We start from the raw sequence: 7,919 nt of genomic DNA, 5'->3' as shown, positions 1-7,919 counted from the left end.
AACTTGGCAGGATTTCCCCCTCTGCTGGAGAAATTGTGCATTATGCTATTTCAAACTGTGGAAAAAGGTAACGATAAAGCACATGGATCTGTTTACAAGCTAGCAAAACGGTTAGCATAAGTTCGGCAGACAATGTGGATGTTACAAGGTAAGAAACACGATTTAAAACGAGTTTCTTGTTTCTCACTTCTCTTTCCGGGACGGTAGTCTCAATGTTGCAAGGTTGGTTTTCCGCCTGGGGACGCTAGGCGCAGCGGGAAAAGTCACCATTTTCACCGGAACAGGTCAATTAACCATCCAAATTATTACTAAACGGGTTTATTACGTTGAAATAGTTGCCCATTAAGAGATATTGGTGATGAATCAAAGTGTGCTTAGACCTATTTACAGACCTGAACACTGAGAAGGGCTAAACACGGTTCCATATTTGCAAAGGAAACCAATGGTGGCAAAACAAAAGATCTCCGAGATGAGAATACAGGGAACACAATGGGCTTATCAGTTGCAGTTTGAGAATACAGGGAACACAATGGGCTTATCAGTTGCAGTTTGTAATGAAAATGAAAAATTGGAGTCAAATAAATGCATATTTAGGATTTTGGGGTTGTACCCGGATTTTGGAGTTGTGTAACATTAGATAGAAAATTGGATAATTGAAAAATGTGAACTAATGTTGTTTCCATCAGTGCCTGAGAGGGGTGTGGTCTGATATGGGGCGTGGTCTGATATGGGTCTGATATGGAGCGTGGTCTGATATGGGTCTGATATGGGGCGTGGTCTGATATGGGGCGTGGTCTGATATGGGTCTGAAATGGGGCGTGGTCTGATATGGGGCGTGGTCTGATATGGGTCTGAAATGGGGCGTGGTCTGAGTACACAAATTCGGAGGACGTGATTTCATACATGCGTGAAATGAATGTCCATGTCTACTCATCATTAGTGTAATGCATTCGGAGGACGTGATTTCTTTCATACATGCGTGAAAATATGAGGTGAGTGAAGTTGACTGTGTAGTTGTAGAACAAGTCGTTAATGCATGTTCATGTTCCTTCTCTCCTAGCAACGCTGAGACTTACAGGATGTAATAGCCTACCATACTAAATCTACTTTTTTTACCATCGCGGAAATATAAACGTCGCGCGCATAACGACGCGGTGACTATTACAGGACGTCCTCTCAAAGTCTCGTGGACGTCTTTTAGACCTCCCGAACAGAGGTCCGCGGGACGTAAAGGGAACCCTACACAATGTCGAGGAGGTGACGTTCGCCAGGGGACCTTTAGGGGACGTCGCCAGGACTTTATTTTGTTTACTGGGAAAATACTCAAAGGCTTTCAAATGTTTTCTCTCAATATAATACCGTGTAGGAAAAACGTGACTGTGTAACTCATATATGAGACTTGAACGAACTAGCTGCACAAAATAAACATCAGGCGTGCCTGTGACAACGTTGACCCACTAGCAATCATGTGACTTGCTCTGCTGCAGCCAGGGGCTTCTCCCACTTCTGTTGCATCCTGATTTAGGTAATGTGTGGGGTTTCAGTGTGTGATATCACTTCCTGATTTAGTGAATGTGTGGGGTTTAATGGATGTATGGGGTTTAGTGAATGTGTGGGGTTTAGTGGATGTGTAGAGGTTTAGTGAATGTGTGGGTTTTAGTGGTTGTGTGGGGTTTAGTGGATGTGTGCAGTTTAGTGTGGGGGGTTTAGTAGATGTCTGGGGTTTAGTGTGGGCTTTAGTGGATGTGTGGGGTTTCAATGTGTGATTTGGAGTGGAATTTAAATATTCGATAACCCAATTTGCACATTGTTAAAACACAATATTATCGCAGACGATATATATCGCCCAGCGTGTATTACTGTGTGTGTGTGTGTTTGTGTCAGAGTGTGTTTGTGTATTACTGTGTAAGAGTGTGTACGTGTATTGCTGTGTGTGTGTGTTACTGTGCGAGAGAGAGAGTGTGTGTGTGTGTATTACTTTGTGAGAGTGTGTGTGTGTGTTACTGTGTGTGTGTATTACTGTGTGCGAGAGTGTGTGTGTTTATTGCTGTGTGTGTGTATTAATTACTGTGTGTGTGTGTGTGTGTGTGTTTGTGTGTGTACAGTGGGCATCGCTTTCAAATGGCCACTTAAGTCGCGCATTACGAGGCGTGAAGCTGCTTGAAGCTTTAGTACCACTTTCAGCCACTGTGCGTCGCTCTGCCACTGGACATCGCTCTGCCTGCCGCCCCTTCTGAAAAAGCTCGATTTACCTCGATTTAGGCTACTTGGGTATGGCTTAAGGCTTGACTACACGGTGGTAACGGAAATCGAAATTTGCTGTCTACATTATTGTCAGTGTTGGGGTAACGCAACTACGCAAATCAAAACAGTGGTGTGATAATTAAGCCAGTAGAGAAATAACTGTTCAGAATTAATCTGTAGCCTTGGGTAGGCTTCTGCGACGTTTTTAACAGGCTACGCTATAGAGGCTTAGACAACTATGACCCACGTTTTGGTTTCGTAAATGAATTTGCCCTACTTCTTGACTGCAATGTAGTCAATTGACTGCTTGACATGTTTTTCTGTACAATAAACAAATACAGATCTGCTTTATGCCGCAGAATTACATTCATATTTGGAACTTACATAGTCCAATGCATCGTTACACTACGTTAGTGTTTCCCAAAACCATAGTAGCAACGAACGTTCGCAACCACTATCGTAAAGTTGTGTAGTTACAACTACACCTCTCGACCTGTGGTAGAATGCTAGTAGAAGCATAGTTCCAGGGATCTTCATGTCAAAGACGTCACTGACGCCAGTTATTTGTTTGCAAATTAATAATTATAAATATATTTAGGTTTCTAATTGATATTTACACTTCTAACCACCATACATCCATATTTTAAAATGCCCAAGGCAGAAAATACATAAATTAAGTCAATTTGCAGCCATGTGCATGTAAGTAAAAGTCACACACCTGCAGATAATAATAAGGTGGTGCGCACTTTTTGACGAGTCAGCTGAGAATATGTAGCCTTTGATTTTCATGGGGGGGGGGGGGGGGGGGGTCCTTGTTAGTTTACGCAAACCAAGCCAAGAAGGCTGATTCTGATTTTGATAATATGATCTGCACAAAAGATAAACTTAAAAGGTAAACAACGATGTCAATATTGTTGTCAAAATCTTAACCCAGATTCGAACTCTTGGACAGGGGACTGGTAACTGCTGTGCAACGGCGGCTGTCATCTGCCGGCCTTAACGCAATGCGCCACAGAAGTATGTGCAGGTGCCCGTTCACGTGCTACTAAACGTCATTAACCACCTTAGTCCAGACTACTGAAGTTTGGCAACTATCATGGTCCAAACTTACAGTACTATGTAAGTACGACAGTTTTGGGAAACAGTCGTAACTTACATGTTGGTTAGTTGAACGATGCATCCTGTTAGTAAAAAGCTAACCTCCGTAGTTGTACGGGAAACGCACCCCAGATCAGCTTGTAGGCCATTAGCAATCTGTTTATTTTATTTTGTGAAGCCTACACAGTAGATCACATGCCACATTCTCACTTTCAATAGACAGATGCAATAGCCATTGGTCAAGTATTGAGTATAAAGCAATTAAGATAGTACCCTATACAAAAAGTACTTCATATTATCATAAAAATTTGTTAAAACGAATAGCATTTTGCAACTTGACAAAACACTGGATTAAATATCGTAGGCACAGGAGAAAACTTGTACATCTATTGGCCCGTGGGGAGATCACATGCCAGTTGCCTCTCCCTTCAGTGCTATGACTCGTTCGGCTGTAAGCTTGTTTCGCCAAAAACAACTCTATTGCAGATATCAATGCGTCTTTCTTTGTTCATGGGTTTGGCCTCACAGCAGAGGCTTAGACAACTATGACCCACGTTTTGGTTTCGTAATTTGCCCTACTTATTGACTGCAATGTAGTCAATTGACTGCTTGACAGGTTATTTTTATTTTTCTGTACAATAAACAATTACATCTGCTTTATGCCGCAGAATTACGCACTTGGCCAGCCTATAGAACGGGCACATTTTGGAGAGAATAGAGAATGTACGCACGCAAGAATCTGTAGGCTTATATGGCTGGTTACCAGCAAACAATGTTTAATGCATTAACTCAAGACGTCAAACATTTTCTAAACAATACAAACAGAAAGGATGCAGCAGGCAGCAAATGTAGAAGAGTCATTTCCAGTGGAAGAACAAAATGCTGAATGAAGCCCAAAGATATGAAGGCATATCTGGCAAGTTGTTATTTTTTGAAGACGTAAATGGTTGGGCTATAGGCCTAGTTTGCAAGAAGGAGACATAAAGCGTGAGCATGCCACACTATCCACAGCTGTGGTAGCGGGGGGTAGGAGGATTACTGTTAGCGCAGGATTTATATAAAATTCTTCAACAGAAGGCCTGCCTCGAATGCAGGCTTGTGGTTTGCGCAGCCTACAGTAAGTAGGACTTAGTGAGTTAGGAGTCCTCTAGACATCTTTTCAGCTGTCTCAGAGGTGGAAAGTTGCGTTCGTTGGGTGCAGGGCCGGATTAACAATTCATAGACCCTTGGGAACAAATGTCTGATTGCCCCCCAGCCAACGTGAATCGGGCGGTCAGTTAATAGGCCTATCGTGAAGATTTGTATTGCCATTTAAGGCACGAGTGCATCTGTGAGGCCAAGCCTCACCAAGTAGCCCGTTTGTTTACAAATAACATTACATTTAATTAAACTGCTTATAGGCTATGCCAAAATAGTTTTAACATTTTGAATATCAGTGTCGGGTGAATTAGGAAATGCCTGAAATGGCTGAAAGCTGCTTGGGATCCCCCCTGTCAAGCAATAACCATACAAAAAGTTAAAAACAGATGACATGATGCGCGTCACTGACATAATGCGCAAATAATATAGCCTAGATATTCCAATATATTCGAATACATGTGTTTGTTTTAGAGGGGATATTCGAACGTCATTTTTGAGCAATTTTGACAGCCCTAGTCCACTGTAGGCTACGCCAATCGTCTATTAACACCTTCCACCTAACCCCGGTGAGTGGGGGTCGCTATAATGCGTGTGAAATAGCACCATTGAGTAGCCTATGCGAAATAGCCTTAAAATCGTTCCGGTGTTGTGTGCCTTCTGGTTTCTCCACCTACTGGTTTCCTTGCGCGTGCATGCGCTGCAGCAGTTGTCAGACATTCACAAACAAGTTGTTTTAGGCGGTTTGAAGTCGCTTTTCATACGCCATGAGCGCTCGGCTACATTACAGCCACTCGGACAAAAGACATGTAAAAAATATATGTTTTGAAAACTAGCATTAAACTGGATTCGATCCCGCAAAAGCAACACACTCCATCCTGATTCCCTACTCTTTGAGCCAACTAATATGTTACGCGAATCAATTAACTATTGTAGGCTACCATTAATTAATAACGTAGGCAACACCCAGGTAACATGTTGTCCAGGCTATCTGAAACAAGGGGTTGCCTCTCATCTACAACAACTGGTTACCTTGGGCTGCTACAGTCGTCAGTGCACTGTGCACAGTAGGCCTATGCTACTCTTTGTGGTTGATCAACTAAAAATAAAAGATGTATTTGGTGATGACGTTATTGTAGGACAAGTAGACCTAAATTCTGAGAAATTAAATGGTACGAGAAACAATCTACATAGCGCACCAGACCGCGATGTCTTCAAGGGTTGAATGAAGGGAGTTTCGAATGTCTTTGTCAGGGAACATCTGACTTTTAAAAACCATAGGCCTGGTAGTCGCTCAGACAACGAGTTATAAGATAAAGGCAATACCATTTGTGTCACCTAATGCAGTTCAGTGAATTAGCAAGATACCATCAGAAGGCAACATTCATAAAGCACAGTGCGCGCGCACGCTTTCTCCCCTGCGCATAAAGCTGTCTGCGTGTTGTAGGCTAGATTTGCGTGAGTTCTTTCTATCTGCTTTACTTTTATGAGTTGCGATCACCTAGGCTATGTTTAGACGTTCTATGAGGTACCAGTGTTTAGCTGTGTCACAAAACAATAAGCTTTGTCAGACTACTTTTAAAATGATATTCCGGGCTATATACTGTAACGATTTGATAGCGACACACACAGTTGTCCAATCAAAAGGTTTATTAGCTGAGAACGAGAGCAGAGACACAGACACAGAACACAATACACAAGGGGCAGGGCAAGTACACACACACGCTACACATACAGGGGAGGACGCAGCCCCCCACACAAAGAGGATCACACACGAGGGAGAACTAAAAGGGAAACATGTTACAATAAAGACGCTAACATTACACTCAAAACTAAGGAGAAATACAGACATAAACCCCAAATGTACGCTCCCACATCCCAGCATGCCCTGCGTGGGAGAACGCTATGCAATGTCTTGTGCGCCGACGTTACAATACATTTTAAACATTCGGGGCTGAAGACCCGACAAAGCCTTGCGTTAATTCTTCAGGTGGGAAGTGTCAGGAATTTTCATACGAGAGACACTCTCATTGGTGGTTAGTATATGAAGTAGGGAATTAACAGCAACATATCCAATCACATTATGAGAGATGCTGAATTTAACATAAACTGCGATGTTTGATTTTAAATTAATGTAAATTTAGCCGGGACTGTAAGCTGGCACACGTGGGTGCTCGATGTTTTCAGTGGGTGCCCGAGAGACGGAGCATCCACGGTATCGGCGCCTATGACAAGCGTATCTCGCGGTTGCATCCATTACAAACAAACATGCAATGTGAACGTCTGGGATTGGGAAGAGCACTAAATGCTCTTCTGAATAAGCACTAGGTCAAGCCTTTAAATGAAAAACACTCTTTAACTAGACTGCATTTCCGGCGGGAACTGCGAAAGTGTGCTTGCCCTGGTCCGGTCACCAACGTGAGCAGACAGTGACATACGCTATGCTGAACCTGGCTTGATCCAAGCATTCTAACAGTGCCTTTCAGTGTTGGAGCAGCGGCAATACCTCAAAAGCTCTATTCAACTATTGCCTTGCGGGGTGAATGCGGTTCGTTGGATTTTACCTGTGGCCTGCCTTCGAATTTAGCTTCTATGACTAAAATCAAATCAATAAAATAAAACAACAGCAGTGATTGGCTGCAAAAATAAATAATGTCATGCATCTTGCACCTCTCAAACTGGGCTATCAGGTAACCTAGAGAAAAAAATTGAAATTATGAAATATGACTAAGGCATTAAAATGCTGCTTGTTTGTCAGGATACTTTTTCACTGATTTATTTTAATATATTCCATCCCCTAATTCTGTTTTACTGGTTTATTTGACAAATAATCTATATGGATTTGCTCTATAAAGACCTTATGTCTGTTTGGGATTGTATCTCAGAATAAAGGAATGTCCACAACATTAGTGATGTTTTTTGTGTTTGTGTGAATGTATTTTACTTAACTCATTGAATGTAGCTGGATACTCATGAACGCATGTCTCTAATAGCCACAATAGGAGTAATTTTAGCAACACCGTATTTTGTGTGGCCCATAACGACCCAGTGGATCATGAAAACGTGCTAAAAAAATTCACATTCCTTGCTTGTTGTTGGTACATTTTAATCCCATTCAGATTGCCACTTATCTGTGATGTAAGAGTTCAGTATAGGTTTAAGGTCTGGGGCAGGGATTTGACATTCTGTGACTTCTTCATTGAGGGCTTGCTTGGCAGCACTGTCCGCTTTCTCATTTCCCCTCAGACCAACATGGCCTGGGACCCAGCAAAAAAATTCATTCAAGTTCTGGTTCTTTAGACGTTCTAGTTGATCAAGCTCAGCTTTGGTTGTACTTTTTGTGTGACATTAAAGCCTACTGGAAAGATTTTTAATTGCAATGTAATTGAATGCAATTTACTTTTACGACTAAATTAAATTAATGTATCCCTCTCACCCAT

The sequence above is a fragment of the Alosa sapidissima genome, chromosome 18, assembly GCF_018492685.1.
Source record: "Alosa sapidissima isolate fAloSap1 chromosome 18, fAloSap1.pri, whole genome shotgun sequence".
Taxonomy (NCBI): domain Eukaryota; kingdom Metazoa; phylum Chordata; class Actinopteri; order Clupeiformes; family Clupeidae; genus Alosa; species Alosa sapidissima.
Note: the sequence above shows the minus strand (reverse complement) of the source record.